Raw genomic sequence first — 18,684 nt, forward strand, 5'->3', positions numbered from 1 at the left:
ACAACTGGCAGACTCAAAAAACATAAATAAATAAAAACAACTTACAGCTATGTCCTATTTTCATTAATTTGAAGGAGCCATAGCAACATTGTGACAGCACATCAAGGAAGGAGCCTTCATCCAACTGTGATGCTGTCCCGTATCAATAACCAGACAATATTATTTCCACAGGTATCTCAAAGATGATTCATTCATTCATTCAAAAAATAGTTACTGTTACATGGCAGGTGCTATGCTCAGGATGCATCAGCGAACATGACCAAGTCCTTCATTAACCTTACAAATTGGCAGTGTTAGACAAAATCCCTAGTGCTAAATCAATGTCCTAATGGCAAACAGTCCAAACAAAGAAATTTATCTTATTGCTTAAAAATCCCCCTCAACTCAAGAAACATTACAGATTTTAATGCAATGGGATACCCTATTTTTTTTTTTAATCCAAAGTGTCAAACTTATTTTGTGGCCCAGGATGACCTTTTTATAATGCAGCAGTGCTTACTTTAATGACATCTGTCAAAATGAAACCTGAGTAAAGGAAGAAAATACTCATATTTTTACCTTTAACAAGAAAAGCCTAAAGATTCAGAGTCTATACCATAGCCAGTTCCTAACTCGTGCTGAAAAAAAATGTTATATAGCTCCATTAAACATAAAAACAGTAATATAGAATTACAAATCCAACCAGCTAAAAAGGTAGTTCTAACCTTGCCTATCAAAGTATCCTCAATGCAAAGCAGAGGGACCAAATAGCCCTCAAGAGGCTGAAGGCATGGCACTAAATGGCCCACACGAACTTTACATTTCTTGGCTTTGTGTTTTGCCCCTTAAAGAGTTCACACAGATGTTACACTCTAAACTATAATATATCTATTTTATTTTTTCCATTTTTATTTTAGAGAAAGAGAGAGAGCGAGTGGGGCAAAGGGGCAGAAGGAGAGACAGACAGACAGACAGAATCCCAAGCAGGTTCCAACTCAGCACAGAACCCAATGTAGGGCTCAATCCCACAACCCTGAGATGGTGACCTGAGCTGAAATCAAGAGTCAGATGCTCAGCCGACTGAGCCACCCAGGTGCCCCAATACGTCTATTTTCTTATTTTACAAAGTTACCATTCTTTTTTTTTCTTTTAATTCTTTATTTTTATTTATTTATTTTTTATATGAAATTTATTGTCAAATTGGTTTCCATACAACACCCAGTGCTCATCCCAAAAGATCCCCTCCTCGGTACCCATCACCGACCCTCCCCACCCTCCCACCCCCCTTCAACCCTCAGTTTGTCCTCAGTACCAGTCTTTTTCTTTAATGTTTATTTATTTTTTAAAAAGAGAGAGAGAGAGAGAGAGAGAGTGTGGGCAAGCAGGGGTGGGGAGGGCACAGAGAGGGAGACGCAGAATCTGCAGCAGGCTCCAAGCTCAGTGCAGAGGCCGACATGGGGCTCGAACCCAAGAACGCTGAGATCCTGACCTAAGCCAAAGTCGGATACTTAACTGACTGAGCCACTCAGGTGCCCCAAAAAGTTTACATTCTTAATTAGAGTCAATAAAAGAATCTGTTGAGAAAGATAGTTTATGATTAGAACTACATTAATTTTTGCTGTGCAAATTTAGTAAATTAAATAACCGCAAGTAAAACTAATACTCGGGACGATGTACCATGCCTACCTCATAGTTTTGAGAGTCCTCAACACGCCACTTTAAATGGAGGGCATGCATACTGTCGTTTGGTTAGCTAGGTGCCTAAAGATTCAGAAGGCACAGGCTGAGCCTGGAGAGTATGACTGGAGGTGATCCCAGAGATGGCCTGCTGCAAGACAGGCAAAAGCACAGATCAAGGCAGGGCTCTTTCCATGTGAACTGAGAGGCTGGGGTTTCCTGGAGGTGGCTCAGTGTTGCTTCAGGGAGTCAGAGAATAGCTGCTAAGTGGACAGAACACAACACCGCCAACTTCCGTTTCCACTGCTTTCACCTGTCTTACACAGCAGGCTTCCAGGTAAGTTCTCTGAAGACTAAAATCAGACTCCAAAAAAAAGGTCTGAGAACCTAAATGTAGAGGAAGTCTTGGCTAGGCAGACAACATAACACTGTGCATCACATCTGAAAGACAAGTGAGGACCCAACGGAAGAATGAATAATGAAGCTGGTGAGGGGCAGAGTCAAAAACAGGAAAGGGTGCGGCATAAGCCAAGGGTCGGGGTCAGACCTGTATCCACTGAAAATAATGCCTATTGTGGAGTGGGTGTGTCTGCTTATAAGAGCGGCAAGGGGATCCTTCACCCAGAAGCATTCAACTGCTGACATCTTAAACTCCAATATGCTACTTATAGGCTACAGTCGCTTGCCGTCCAGCTCTCTAGATTCTTTACCCGCCATTGCCAATCAATCCTCCACAAAGCAGCCAATATGAGCCTTCAGGAAAGTAAAATAGATCACGTCACTTCTCTGATTCCAATTTTCTAATGGGTTTCCCATGACACTTGAATAAAATCCCAAATCGTACCGCAGCCCTAAAGTATCATGGCCCTCAGTAATTATAACTCCTCCTCACTCACGCTCCCCAGTTACCTGGCCACTCCTCAGGCAAGCTCTGGGCCAGGGCTCTGTCTGCCATACTATTTGCATACCCTGGGATGCTCTTCACATTGCTGTATCCTAACTACATTCCAGTCTCTGCTCAGAGATCATCTCTTCCAAGAGCCTTTTCTTGTTCACATCATCTAAAATAGCATCTAAATCACTCTCTACCCCCTTACCCTTCCTCATTTTTCTTTTTAACATTTTCATATATTCATGTGTATTATCTATCTCCCCTGTAGAAGTAAGCTCTAGTAGGGCAGGCGCTTCGTTTTGATCACTGCTTTGATCTTAGTAGCCATGCCACAGAGAACAGTGTCTGGAAGATAAATACTCAATATTTATTGAATCAATGAATAAATAAATCTCACTTGATCTTAATATGTTGAAGATTCCAGTTTTTCCTCATGCCCTATTTTTTTCCCCGATCCATTAGCCATGCTCCAGGCTTCACTTCGTGTCCACCATAAACCTAGGATCTGATCATCCAGCTTTGCCCACTCCCTTGCCTAAACTTAACTTTCTTGCTGGCTTGTCCTTCTCCTAAACCAATCTAAGAACCTACTTCTTCCCTCCCACAACCACACTGGAGATTGCTGCTATAAAAGTCCCACCCAAGTGGACCAGAGATGCTGCAAATGCAGTCTCCCATCTCAGCAGGTCCTTGCTTGCTGCTGCCCATCAAACAGTAATAAAAGTATAGGATGGTGAAACCAAATGTTATGTAATAATAACTTTGCAAGTGTAAGAACTCTACAGCAACGAAGAAAATTGGTATCATGTGAAAATGTCAGGATTTTTACATGAATATGTAAATACACCTCTGAAATATAAAGGAAATCACAATGTTCAAAGGAGTTTCTTTATTTCTAAACTCGTTGTTAGACAGTTTGAAAGATAAACTTCCACAGAAAGAATATATAAATGAAAAGCCTCACCTGAAAAAAAATCACTAAAAATGATTCTAATTTTCCTGTTTCCTGTTTCCATCACTGCCATCTGTATTAACCAAGATATAGGCTACACTACTACAATAAAACCAAGAATGTAGTGGCTCAAGCCAGAGTTTACTTCTGTCTTGTGCAGTAGGCCTGAGACAGACAAGTGGTCCCAGCAAGGTGGGCAGGTTCCTCCCTGAGGGTTCCTCCTAAGGGTCCTTCTCTTCTGTCCTGTCACTCCTCTGGGGCACTGCCCTTGTCTGTATGATGGAAGCTGGCTCACCTACACCTCACCCATGGGGACAGGGGAAAAAAGACTACGACATACAGCAGATGTTTAATATAAATGTGGTTTAGAAGTTGCACACATCACTTCCACTCCCATCCACTGGCCCAAACTTAGATACGTGGTCTCATCTGGCTACAAGAAGCCTAAGGAATACAGTTTCTGTGTAGGAACTATGTGCCAGCAAAATACTGCTGGTCGGAGTGCATCCTTCTTCCCACTCTGAAACATTCCTCTCCTTTTCTAAAGGGATAACCTGAAGTCCCAACCAGTTACTGGATTCAGCTCAAAGCCTAAGACCTCTGGGTGATACGCAACCTCTTCAACAGATATCAATGTGTCTCTGTCCCAATCCAGTGACCCACAAACTAATAGAGAAATAACTTTGTTCTCTACCACCACCATCACACCCAATATACAATGGAATACAAGTAAGATTAATGCAATTAAGTCATTTTGAAAAGAATGGCAAATAGGTATTCTTACCAATGACAAAACACTACTGGACAGGAATGGCAACAAATCTCCCGACTCTACCAGGGAACCAAGTTCCTTGGTTTAACTCAGGTTCTGTGTGCCTGGTGGGGAGAGAGACTCATTTGTTCATTTGTCTGTTGAAGCCTGGCTTTGTCTCTGGAAGATATCTTTTTCCATTATCCCTTCTGGCAATCTGTGAAGTGAACACAGGAGAGTATGTGCTCCAAAGAGGCAGGAAAGAGCTAATAGCCTATTTCCCAGGGGGTACATATTTGGGGGTCAAAGATGGCTTTAGTTGTCAAACAATGTGAAACCATCACAAGTTTTGGCAAGCTAAACTTGTGGCAACATAATCGTCTCAAAATCCCCCATGTCTTCTTGTCTTCAGTCAGTGCCACGTGAAAGTAAGGACAAGTAAAGATTTAATCTGGTGGTAGATGCTAAGTTTGTCAATTCTGCCTTTTTGATTAGCTGATCTCTGAGGCAGATCCATCCCTCTGTCCCTCAATTTAAGGTTAGCTAATTTGAGGTCATCTGATCCACAGGACAGGATGATTACACCACCACACCCCATTCACATCAGTGCAAGCCATGTGACTTAAAATGTTCTTCCTGCCTGACTGATTTCAGGCTCAGCCACCCGATTAGCTTTGGCCAATAAAATATGAACAAAAGTAACACCTGTTACTTCCAAGCAGCGGTTTTGCAAGTCTCCTCTCCCTCGGAAACAGAACAGCAATGTCCCCAAAAACCTATTCCTTTGGCTTGGAGTGACAGAGGATGGTGGAACAGAGCCACAGACATGTTATGAGTAAGAAATAAACTTTTGTTGCTCTAGGGAACTGAAACTCTGTATTTGTAACTGGAGCTTTACCTAGCTTGATTGACTGGTTCAGGTGGGAAGATAAATCCTTTATTTGATCCTTGCCTAGACTGGCTTCCACCTTTCTCTGGCCAAGAAAATCTAATGAAGTCTCCTAAGAACAAATCTAACCTCTCGCTGTTTGGGAAGAAGAAACCATCTTTCCAACCCTGCAACACCCCATATTACTGTCCTTTCAGTTAATTCAAAGCATAGGCCATGGGCATTCAGAACTTCCTTTAGTGAAATAATACCCCCTCCCAGCTCTAATTGCAAACTAGCTAATTGTTCTCTTACTTGACACCCTCTTGCAGTTCCTTGCTAAAGCAGCTGGTCAACCTATGTTAGCAGCCTCACATTAGGAGTCTTTCCAATCACTTCCCTGGGGGTACAAAATGGTAGACACACTGACTGCCTTCCAAGTTATCAGAGGTGACAGTTTCACCAAGCTTTTGCCATAGCGTAACAAGGGTCACCAGTTTTCCAGCCTAGGACATGGTGCCTAACCGTCTGCTGACCAACCACTCAGCCAGTGCCATGTACTTTAGCTATTTATTATGGCAACACCTCGCTTCAGGTACCAATTTTGGCATTAAATTGGGTATGAAGAAAGCTGTTGTGATAAAATGACAACAAATACAGTAGCTGAAACAAGAAAGTTTATTCTCTTCCTGGAAACAGTAAAGAGATAGGCAAGTGCTTAGGGGAGGATGAGTAGTAGTTGGTTCTGTTCCACAAGGTCATCTGGGGACCTAGGCTGACGAGGGATGGCTCTGCCATCCTCATCACAGGCTGCCTGTCTCTGGGTTCAAGGTGGTTGTTACCATTCTAGTTGATGCAGCTTTCCAGTCAACAGGAAGGTGGAGGCAGCGTAGGGAGATGAACAGGACAAGCACCTCACCTTGAAGAAGTTGCACATACCACTTTTGCTCACATTTAACTGGCCCCAACCTAAACACACAGATATCTCCTATAGTCAGAAGAAGTAGGAAGATATAGTCTCTAAGACGGGTTCCAATACTAACAGAGAAAAGGCTATCCTAGATACTGAGGAAGAATCAATAGTCTCTGCCATACCTCATACAATCTAATCTCAATTGTCATCAGAGAATTTTTGTTGAAGCGTATTTCAGATTTCAGACAGTGGCACCCTCTGTTCAAAACCTCCACTGGCTTCCTATTTCACTGAGTATAAAAACCAAAGTCCTCACAATGGCCTACCATCCTTATGCAATCTGCTCCTTCCACTACCTCTCTCACTTCATCTCCTGATACTCTTCCCTTAAAATAAACACCAAATGTATTAAAGATCTAAATATGAAAGGTAAAACTAGGAAGCTGTTGAAATGAAAAGTAGGGTAATACATTTGTGACCTTGGAGTGATGAAAGATTTCTTAAGATCTCAAAAATATAAACAATATGGGAAAATTCAGATGGAACTGACAGAATTGACTCCATCAAAATGAAGGACTTGTTATTCAACAAAAAAAACACTACAAAACTAACAGGCAAAAGTATGGGAGAATATGTTTGCAACTTCTAACAAAAAAAAAAAAACAACAACAACAAGGGATTAATATCCAGTGTATGCCAAGAACTCTTGAAGATAACAACAAAGACAGGAAATGCAATTAAGAATTTTGTAAGAGACAGAAGCAGACAATTTTGAGAAGTAAAGCTGTCAGATAAAATACAGAATGCCCCATCATATTTGAATTAAAGATAAGCAATAAAAAAATTGGTATAGGTATATCCCCACTAATGCAAGGGTATATACTTACACTAAAAATGTATTTGTTGTTAATCTAATACTCAAATCTAACAGGGTTTCCTGTATTTTTATTTGCTAAATCTGAAAACTGTAGGTGAAATTTATATGGCTAACAAGTAAATGAAGAGAAGCTCAGCCTCAGCAGTAATCAAAGAAATGCAAATTAAAACTACGAAATACCATTTTATATCCATTTATATTATCAGTTTTTTCCATTTTACTATCACCTACCTAGGACTCTATTTTTGATCATATCACTAGGCAATATAAGCCCACCTATTCCCAGAGGTGGGCTTATATGCACAGAGAAAAACCACATTTCAAATCCATTATTTCATACATATAAACAAAAGTGTAACCATGCTTAGGCATCAAAGACACCTTTTTTCCTAGGAAATTTAACTACCTATTTAGTATAGATTTAGAAAATTTAAATGCTGAGGCTAAAAATGATTGAGTATCATTTACCAATTAAACAATAGCTCTTCATAAACAACATGATGTTAAGTTTAATAATGGGTTGAGATTAAGCTCTTAAGGTTAACTATCATAGCAAGTCAGAAACTTGCGCTATCGGTAAAAACAAGAATCAGGCTTCACGTTTTCAAAGAGCTTTCACACAAAAATGCTTTATCTAAATCATAAATGTAGCTTTATCACTGGATAATACTCATCTGGAAGGCAGTGAGGTATGATACAGCTGTAGGTTAAGAAAGGAAATAAGGGCTGCATATAAACGTGGCAGTACCCATTCTTTTTTTAAAATATTATGACGTTTTTCCATGTAAATACAGTACACAGGCTCTTTTAAATAAAACTTCAACACAAAATAGAAAGTATATCAAAAACTCCTTTTGCTTTTTCTAACTTCTAGGATAAAGAATGCCCTCTGAGTTTATTTTAGAACCTCAAAGGAAAACATTTTTAAAGCTAAAATACTACTGTGAAACATCAGTTTAGAAAAATATCACAGTTCCAGCCAATTGTCATAAACAGCTCTTTATTTCATTCCAAAAATTAAAATATTCTAAATAAAAATTAAACCGAAATACTTCATAAAAATGATACTATGATATAATTGTGGTAAAATGATTCACAGACACTAAAATCATTCGGCCTACCTTATATAAGACACATGATATAACCATTAAATCTCCTAAATGTTGATAAGAATTTGCCAGTTAACTTTCAAAAAGTAATCACCTCTACATGTATCTCTAACAACAGCAAAACAACAAACTTGTAGATCTATAATTCAGCGTCCATCAAGACTACTGTGGCAGGCATATGATACGACACATTCCCACAAGAGAGAAAAACAGACATAAAAGTAACAGCTATCACCACAGTATTTAAAATAGTCAAGTATTTCCATAAATAACATATTACCTTTTTAACTATATATCAAAATAATCCTTGAAGCAGCCTGGGTCCCAAATAACATATAATCCTGAGACTGGTAGATAGGAAACAAATTACATTCACTGCACTCATTTCTTTTTTTACAAGTTTCAGAAGGAAAGCAAAATCAAAGTGTATATTAGCGCGATTGCTAACAAATGTTTGACACAAATGTGGAAAATAAAAAGTACCTATTCTCCAGCTTCGAGAAAGGAAAAGATTATTCTTTGGCTCTTGTCCCAAGCTGGGAACAAGTAATCACAGAACCGGTTGTAAATATGCCCCAATGTATCAACCCTTCAACTCTACTCAACATTTCCACTTAAGTACTCAGCTGAGGAAGTCAGCCGAGCGGCAACTGCCTTGCTTCAGGACACTTGCTCCTCAGCACCAGCCAGACCCTAAACCCCAAGTTTCAAGTTGGCCAATCCTTAAACTGTCTCACTGAAAATATGCCAATCCTACAACTCCATGCTTCCTCAAAACCCTATCTAAGTACATCTCTGCCTGTTTGGAGGATTATATTCTGCACATAGAGCTCTCCCTTGCTTAGCAAGTATGGAATCCAGCCCAGCTTCAGTTACACATCAGTGGTGGTCTCTCCCCTCAGTAATACAATATTATGTCCACTTGGATATGGCATTTTTCTTCATGGAGATAAGTAAAATATTTTGTCAGGATAATTCAGTTTTATGGAAAATTGAAAATCTTCACCTTTTCAATATAATTATAGTCCTTGTTGCCCAATATACAATTGCACAGACGAAGGTCTTTTTCCTTTCCTTCTTAATCCAAGACCCACAATTTCACACTATGAATTGTCCACATTCAGCCAGTGGATGTATTATACGAAACATTAAAATTTCCAATTATAGACACATAAATACAGAGAACAAACTGGTGGTTGCCAGAAGGATGGGAGATTGGGGGAAAGGAATGGGAGGTACAGGCTTCTGGTTATAGAATGAGTAAGTCCCATGGATAAAAGGTACAGCATGAGGAATATAGTCAAGGTATTGTAGTAGCTTTGTATAGTGACAACTGTGGTAAGCACAGCACGATGTATAGGGTTGAGGAAGCACTATGCTGTTACACCTGAAGCTAATTAAACACTGTGTGCCAACTGCCCTTCATTAACACAATCTGATTTTAAAAATGGGCAGAGTAACTGAACAAACATTTTTCCACAGAAGACATACAGATACATGAAAAGGTGCTCAGTCTCACTAATTGTTAGAGAAATGCAAAGCAAAACCACAATGAGATATCACCTCACACCTGTTAGAATGGCTATCATCAAAAAGACAAGAGATAATAAATATTGGCAAAGCTGTGAAGAAAAGGGAACTCTTGTGCATTGTTGCTGGGACTGTAAATTTGTGCAGCCACTATAGAAAACAGTATGGAGATTCCTCAAGAAAACATAAAAATAAAACTACCGTATGCCCCACCAATTCCACTTCTGAATATTAAAAAAAAAAATTTTCTGATTACTGAAACTTACATCAAGAATTGAATATCATCAAATAATCTTCAAACATGAAAACTCATCAAATATTTGAGTATATAGTCTTTTTGAAAAAGTAAGAGAAACAGCCTCAAATGTGACATAGAAGATGGCACTGGCTGAAAAGAATAATAGGTTTCTAATTTAAAAATCAGAACCAATGGAGGTACTATCCCAAATATACATCCCTCATCAGAAAGGCAAAATGAATCATGCCAAGTAGGTTGCCTCACCCAAATATACTCAAATACAGCTGAGAGCCATCTCTTCAGTCTGCTTTTGGACTTAGACTGCTCGAACAATAAATTCTAAATAGCAAGTAGCACTACCTTATGGTTTATCAAAATTCAGCGAAGTTTCCACTCAAGTCCAATCACAGGATTACAAACACTGAATTACCTATTCATTCAAGTGACAACATGAACATCTGACAGGTGTTGCAGGACACCAGAATGTCCCCCCCCCATATGCCATTTTGATATTCTGATTATTTTGAATCAAAGATATTTAAGAAACAGCAGGTGCAAGGACATTATGACTCTCCTTTTTCCCTCCTGAAAGCAAAAGATAAAACTCCCATGTGAAAAGTATTCTTATCAGCAGAGATGGTGGTGGGAGGGGTGGGGGAGAACTAGAGGTGGAGAAACCTATACAAAGAAATCCTATTACACTAATCCTTATCTTCCTAGTTACTTCTTCACCATTTACTACCCCTGGCCCAAACTCCTCTGGTCTTGTCAATTCTTCACAAATTTATTGTTTCTTTGTCTAAAATGTATAAAAGCTTCCTGTTCCGGCTACTACTGTAGGTCTTCATCTAAGGTTCCCATGTACAAGTAAGTTTAATAAAGTTTGTATGTTTTTCGACTATCAATCTGTCATATCAGTTTAATACTTAGGCCCAGAATGAGAACCAAAGAGGATGGAGAAATTTAACTCCCTTACAGTGTTAAGAAACCTACTTAGGTTAAGCATGGATTTGGTGAATTTATCCAGAAACTGTCAAATATACTTATTAGAGAATACCTGGAGAAGCAGCATAGGTCACTGGAAATAGTCAAAACTACATTATGAGTTGGGTGACCTTAAGTAAGTTACCAGTTTTCAAAGGACAGCCAGGAAAATCAAATGAGACAACAACAACTAGTAACTTTAAAAATGTCCTAAGCATCAAAACCTCTGAGAGTCCTCAATTTGCTTTCATCCCTAACTTGCTGTAATGTATACAGCAAATCATTTGATCTGTTTCCTCATCTGGCAAATAGTAAGCGTAATGCATGCTCTGCACATTTCATGGGGTGTTCATGAAAATCACGAATCAAAATGAATGTGAAAGGATTTTTGAAGTGAATAAACAACCATGTAACTGAGATAGTTAATTCAAAATATGAAGGAGATTCATACTAGCAAATCTGATACAACCCAGGATTATATAATGCCAAAATTAATTTTATCAAGAAAAAAATCATGGCTGAAAACAAACCAAAAACATTAGACATACTAGCAATCAAAAAAAAAAAAAAATTCAAAACCATCAGCTACAAAAATTCTTTTCCTTGCAATAAATGAACCAAATTAGCTCAGTTCTCCAACAAACTAAAAGCAGTTGAACACAATCTTTTGTTCAAGTAAGGTGCTTGCCACTTGCAATTACCTCAATCTCTAAAACACCAAAAAAAAAAGAAAAAAAGAAAGAAAGAAAAAAGGTATATCTTGCAGGATTTCTCAGCAGCAGTATTGACATTTTGAAATGGATAATTCTTTACTGTTGGGGTTGTCCTGTGCCTTGTAGGATATTTAAGAGCATCCCTGGCCTCCATTACTATATGACAGGTGCCATGCCCTCACACACAGTTGTGACAACCAAAAATGTCTCTAGACATTGCCAAATGTCCCAAGAGTGAGGTTGGGGGAAGGAACAAAATCATCCCCAGTTGAGATCCACTGAGCTAAATTCATAGTTGTATATATTCCAGTATTTATCTCACTATAGATTGGTGGCCTAGAATGCAGCTTAAAACTAACATTTTTGCAATATAGAACCAAATAAAAAAATGCTATCTATAGGATAGTAACATCTTAAGAATTCTAGGTATGGCAGGTTGTTATGGTTAAATTATCCCTTCCACTAACATTCTGTTTTTGCTTAATCCCCTCTAAAATTTTCTCCTTGCATGTTCTTTTGCAAAAGCAATTTGGTTAACCCATCACTAAAGCTTAGTCTCCACCAAGACTTACTAATAATAATTATTGTTTATGTGAAAAAAATCAAGCCTCAATTAATCTGTAAGTAACCACGTGTCAAATGAATCAAAATTAAGTGACACTTGGGGTGCCTGGGTGACTGAGTCGGTCGAGCCTCTGACTCTTGATTTCGGCTCAGGTCATGATCCCAAAATTGTGGAATCAAGCCCTGCAGCAGCATGGAGCACACTTGGGATTCTCTCTCTGTCTCTCTGTCTCTCTGTCTCTCTCTCTCTATCTCTCTCTCTCTGTCCCTCTCCCCTGCTCTCTAAAATAAAAAATTTTAAACAATAAAACTAAAATTAAAAAAATTAAGTGACAATTGTTTATATTATTTAAATATATTCAATCATTTACAATGCTAAGTAAAAGGCCACAACTAATATTCAGCTTTTACTGCAAATACAGAAAATATAAATATATACACATATGTACATACATATATATATAAGTTGAAGGTAATATGCAGGAATAAAAGAAACTACAAGAAGTAGAATTTTAGAAATTATATTTAATGGCCACTACATTAACATCACTGGGCTAGACATAATTTTCTACAAGAAACAATTTCCATATATTTAAATGTGTACTCTTAACATAAAGTAGTAGTTTCTAAATTTGCTCATGTAAATATAGTTTGTTTTTTTTTAAGAATCTGGATTGTATAAGTTATCTAGGATGGTCAGATTTAGAAAGAGGGGCTTCTGTCTGCAAACAGGAAGACTTACCACAATCTAGCACAATTAAATAACCATCAACCTGCCCTCGCTAAGTCTAAACTTAAAAAGTGACTAAGGCTGAACAATCAGCAGGCCCTTCAAAATACTTTGTACCATTTATGCATATCTGATATTCCTAGGGAAGCCAGCTGTGATTGTGGTATAAAGGAATACTAATCATTTCAACTCCATTAAATTTAGGGAAGCAACAATAGCAGATTTAAAATTTGCAAAACAAGATGGCACATCTGTATTTGTGGAGGGTTCCTGTTTAGATGTTTAGAGTGAAGGGGCGCCTGGGTAGCCCAGGCAGTTGAGCGTCCGACTTCGGCTCACGGTCCACGAGTTTGAGCCCTGCGTCGGGCTCTGTGCTGACAGCTCGGAGCCTGGAGACTGCTTTGGATTCTGTGTCTTCCTCTCTCTCTCTCTCTCTGCCCCTAACACACTCACATTCTGTCTCTGTCTCTCTCAAAAATAAATATTAAAAAAAAAAAAATTAGATGTTTAGAGTGATGGTGAACCGGGTTATCCAGATCAACTCTCCCATGGAAAGCTAAAAAAGCTAAACAAGATATAATTTTATATACTGTAAGAAAAAAACTCTGAAATGAATCCAAAATCTACCATGGTGCAATTTTATATAATCTTGTAATGGTTCAAATTTCAAAAACTCCTGATAGGAAGTAATAAAATTGTGACAAATGTATTGAAGTTATAGTATACCCTTACAGAGATCTACAGAAGACACTTATTTTTGTGCATATTGTTCTAGTTTCTAGGTTCTACCACATTCCAGATATGAGATGTAATCTATAATTCCACCTATGACATACACCACCAGATCCCCTTTCTATGACAAAAATATATATATATATATATATATATATGTATGTATGTGTATATATGTACATATCTCAGTGTTAAAGAGATCATCAGCAGAGAAACTGAAACTTACTCCAATATGTGGAACTTTGGCGTGATACACTGAAACCAGTGGAAACCTGCCTAAATACCTCACACAGCCCCTGCATCACCCTCTATTATGCAAGCTGCAACATCTCAAGCCAACTCCCTTATTTCACTAGTGAGTCCTGTCAACACTGAGGTAATAGAACTGGAAAAACTCATCACTCCACAATGATACTAAAATAGCAGAATTTATTTCATTTGGTAAAAATTACACCGTTGCCAAATGAAACTAATGCAAATATAGTAAAATATGCAAGATTATGAGTAATTCTTTTGTGGAAGAGGAGCCTCAAATTCACCATGCAATTGCTAAGGCATTCTTTTGCTCCTTTGACCCTCTTCATGCCCCATCCCTCAAGTATATGGGGTGGGGGATGGGGGGGCTGCAGAAGGCCAGAATGAAATAATCAACATGTATTTATGCATTTAGTCTACTCTGGTCTTATTCCCACAGGTTTTTCCTCACACTCTGCTCCTCCAAGGAGAGTGCTATGATTTATTCATCTCTGAACTCCCAAAACTTAATCAAATGTCTTACATATAAAGTCATCCCTAACAGCTACTACATGGCAGGCACTGGATTAGGAACCAGAGACAGAGAAGTAAAAAACATACAGACCTCACCCTCATAGAACCTCATGGAAAGGGGATCCTGGATATTGGCCGTGTAACCGAGCAAAGTAACGAGAGTCTAGTCAGCATGGCCCAACTGCCTGCGTTCTTTACTCCATCGCCAACCAAGGCTTAGATGAGGCACAAAAGCAGGCTTTCTTTTCAGAAATGTAAATGCTGAGTATCCAGCTCTGACCATTCCTCTAAGTTCCAAATGCGTAAATCAAATGTACAGTTAATGTCTGTAACTACCTACTCAACCAGTCAACTTATAGGTGGTTACAGACGTTAATTCTGTGGATCCGAAGCCAGAGACTGCTTGGTTTTGAATCCTGGCTCCGTCACTTGCAGGCTGGGTGATTTTAGGCCAGCCACTTTTAACTAACCTGTGCCTCTGTCCTCTCGTTTGTAAAACGGGGATGATAATGATCTCTAGCACATATAACTGTTACAAGGATGAAATTGATTAATACACGTGAAGTGCTTAAAACCCTGCCCAGTACAGTTGACGGCTACATAGTGCTTCCTGTTACTACTAGCTCTGGTACTACTAGGTCTACGAGGCATCTAAAAGTTGTCCAAGACCGAATTCATGACCTTCGCGGCCAAGCCCTTTCTCCCTGCTCCGTCAACAGCACCACTGTTCTCCCAGCCTAAAACCGAGGAGGTCATGACTTCGCCCTTTTCCTCACACTCCAGATGTAAGCCCACACCAGCAGCTCTACCCTCAAAAGCATACCATGAATTCGACCACGTACTATCGTCTCTACAACCACTTTCCCAGGCCAAGACACCAGCATCTCTCCTCCAGCACAGAACGATAGCCTCCTACCTCCCCATGGTCAAGTGGCCCCACTCCATGACGTTACGGCTAGTCCTCCAGCCAAGAAAACTAACATCAGATGCTACTTCCTTGATACAAACCTCCCAGTGGTTTCCTACCACACCTAGAGTAACACCACCATAGCCTACAAGGGCCCCCAAAATCCAGCCTGGTCCTCCAACACCGCCTGCCACCACTTTCCCCCTTTCCTTGCTGTGATCTGTACGCTCATCTTGCCACGCCTTGGCCACCTCAGGCTAGCGTCCACCTCCCAGCATCGTTCCTCCGCTGCCCCTGCTGTGAGGCACGACAGGACTGCCACGTGGAGCATGGACTCCGCGTCAAACTGCCCAAATTCAGTATGTTTAAGCTGTACGACCTCGAGCACGCCTTTCTGGGTGTCAGTTTCTTCATCCACAAAAATGGGAGATAATAGTACCTACCTCGTAAGTTCGCTGTAAAAATTTGGTGTTTACAAGACTACCTCAAATACACTGAGTCCATGTGTTTACTGCTCGTATGATCCCTGCCTGAAATGTTCTTATCTCACGCTCTTCCTCCCGGTTTCATGGATTCGACGGTCACCTCTTTCGGAAGCCTTTCCCTGACAGACCCTATCTACACCTGCTCTGTTCCCCCACTGCCATTCTCTTATCTTCCTTCACCTCACTCTACTTAATCACTGTCTGAAATAATACTGTGTTCTTATTCTTTGTAGCCCATTCCCCCACTGGAAAATGAGCTCCACCAGCTCGCAGGATAGTTGCTTGCTGCTATATTTCTAGTTCTGACTCAGAACCTGACTTCTGAACGAACACACCTCTTACCCAGGCTAGGGGACCTACGGAGGTTTCTTAATAACAATAACCACACTTAGAAACCCTGTCATCCTTACACTTACCCTCTCATTGGTTCCTTGAGAAAGCAACAGTAAATACACCATCATCTCCCATTTGAGACAGGAAAAGAAAATCCCAAGTTTGGGTGAGCTGTCCTTGGACACAAAGTTATTAAGTGGTAGAACAAAGACTAAAACCCCTGCTCTCTAATTCTAAGGCTTCTCAAAGGAGGTTAAACTGAATTTACAGAAATGTGATCTCTCCATCTCTGGAATAAATACACCCTGTGATGTGTACAATAGTATTCCCTTCAAAGGTCCTAACAAATACTTACCCCTGAATTTGAGAAGTATTACAGTACTAACTCATCAATAACGCGCTAACCCTTGGCAAGCCAAAACTTTCAAATTCAAATACGACCATCAGATATTCCAAGTGGACACAAAAACTCTAAAACTGAGTATACCTGTGTCGACTATAATGCACTAGTTCAAGCAAGCTGAAAGCTTTCTCTGAAAAACCCAGACAAGGGGATCTCATTTGTTCATTGTCAAGAACATTGTGATAAGGCTACCAGTCATTTCTTGATCCCTGTTCCACTAAGTTCAGTGACAACAGTTCAGATCGCCCATCAGACTCAAGTGTTGCCCATGATCAGTGGGCACCAGGGGGTTAAGGAGGCAAAACTGTGAAAGATCCCTACCTACCAGACCTTTGTTAAATGGCCATTGGCCACCACGTTCTTAGAATAAGGACTGCCTTTCTAAGCTTTCACCTACCAAGTTTACATGCTTGTGTTACCTCACGTGCTCTCACAACGTCCCCGGTTCTGTACGAATGCCAATTAGGCCAGGGGCTGCTTTACCTCCATTTTACACAAAAAGGAAACTGAGGCAGCAGGTGGTTATCTTTATAACCGGTCCTCAGCGATTTGGTCACTTGCAGAATCCCCAAAGAAGCCCAGATGTGGAGTCTCTGAAGAAACCCTCCATACCATACTTCACATGTCAAACTCCAGGGCTGAGGGGAATCTAAGACCCTTCATCAAAGAAGGAAAAAAAGGGGGTCGCTCCCATGTGGACCCTCCTCCTTCCCTGTCCTCGGTCGCAGGCTCCTTGAGCCCTCTCGGCCCCAGGGGAAAAGTGAGGGCCTGTCCTGCGGGGCGCGGCCTCGCCTCCCCGCACTCTCGGTCCCGCCCGTCGCAGAAGGTGCACTCCCGCTCTGGGCGGGCACCTGTCCCTTCGCCACGTTCGGCGGCTCCCCTATCGCCCAATGATCAAACGCCCACAGCCACCACCGACACCGGGAATGCGAGCAACAGAGCGAGCCCCGCAGGCCCAGGGAGCTGCAGGAATCCTTAGAAACTTACAGTTTTCCTACAGCGTGCGCGTCACGGCGAGGTGACGTCACGGGACCCGGCGTTCGGGAAGGTCAGGTCTCTGGGCGCCCGGCCGCACCGCCCCCACGGCTCCGCCCTGCGCGCGACGGCGGGAGAGACGCCCCTTTCCTCGGCGGCTCCGCCCCCGCGGTGTGGCGCCCGGAGCAGGCGCAGGCGCAAGTGGCCTGTGTGGCCGCCTCCTGGGGCGGGGACTGCTTGAGAAAGCTTCTCAGAAAACCTGTGGCCGAGGGCCGGGGACACTAATGGAAAGGGGCGTAGACCACCCCACCCCCACCCCAGGAACACATCGAACTAGCTGTCGCCCTGGGGGTTGGAGTCGGACGCCAGAGTTGTGAGGTAGACTTTCCGCAGACATTGCCTCCTTCCCTCACGTGTTCATTAAAAGTTCTCCACGTGTGGAAACAGCCGTTAGCTCCTCACCAGGTGCCTGCGACTCCTCGAGAGGGAGGAGTCAGCTCTCCCGCCGTGCCCAGCTCCCACCCGGCTCCGCCCCCGGGCCCGGGCCCGCCCCCGGCTCCGCCCCAACCGGACCTGCCTTGGGTAGGCCCCGCCCGCGATGGCTAGACCCGCCCCTCCGAGTCCGCCCTTCCGGCTCCGGCTCCGGCTCCCGGTTCCAGCGCGCGCCCGCCTACCCCGCCTTGTCCCGGCGCGGTCTTAGAGGTTTTAGTGTGTCTTTCTTACTGAATAACCCGTTTGGCCTCTGTGTAACTACTTATGGATTACCGTTCACCGTTATTAAATGTAACAAACGGTGGTTCCGTGTAAACAAATATGTACACTTCTTGGCGGGTGTAAACTTTCCACAGCCTCCCACTCATGTGACCATACCTTCCAGCGCCCCGGGTCAATGCTTTTATTTCTGCTCTTAGAAAGGACTAGTTATGCTTAAAAGAGGACTCAGTAGAAGGAAAACTAAATGCCCGAGGAACTAACAACAGTGTATTAACAGATTATCTCTGGCTTGTAGGATTCTTACATTGCTCTCATAAGCGGGAAAAACAATAAACGTTATGGTTAAAAGTGGCTCAGACACATTTGTCCTGGGAGAAAAATAAAGGATGGGAAAAACAGGCCTTGGAAGTAAACCCAAAGGTGGAAATATTGTAGATAGCAAGGATCTCTTAAATACTTAATTGGAATCAAGACAAATGGCTAGATCAGGCATGGGATTTTGCCAGGCAGCTCCAGTGTAAATAAAACTTGAAACAATGGTTTGTTTACACTCTCATTGAAAATACTGTAGTATTTTCACAGAAAGGAGA

The 18,684-nt window shown here is 41.3% G+C and overlaps 1 protein-coding gene across 5 annotated transcripts in view; it reads right to left on the bottom strand.

The window, feature by feature from the left end:
- Positions 1–18,190, bottom strand: part of ZNF438 (zinc finger protein 438) — a 172,838-nt gene extending 154,648 nt beyond the window's left edge. For 3 of the 5 annotated variants that reach the window (XM_049624772.1, XM_049624771.1, XM_049624767.1), the window contains exon 1: positions 17,393–18,190. The gene's annotated coding sequence lies outside the window, so the exon portion shown is untranslated. Of the gene's footprint in view, positions 1–4,284; positions 6,498–17,392 lie in introns of those variants that run through there. The other 2 variants (XM_049624770.1, XM_049624766.1) reach the window with 1 other exon arrangement.
- Positions 18,191–18,684: the final 494 nt, after the last annotated feature.

This window comes from Panthera uncia, chromosome B4, assembly GCF_023721935.1.
Source record: "Panthera uncia isolate 11264 chromosome B4, Puncia_PCG_1.0, whole genome shotgun sequence".
NCBI classification, from domain to species: domain Eukaryota; kingdom Metazoa; phylum Chordata; class Mammalia; order Carnivora; family Felidae; genus Panthera; species Panthera uncia.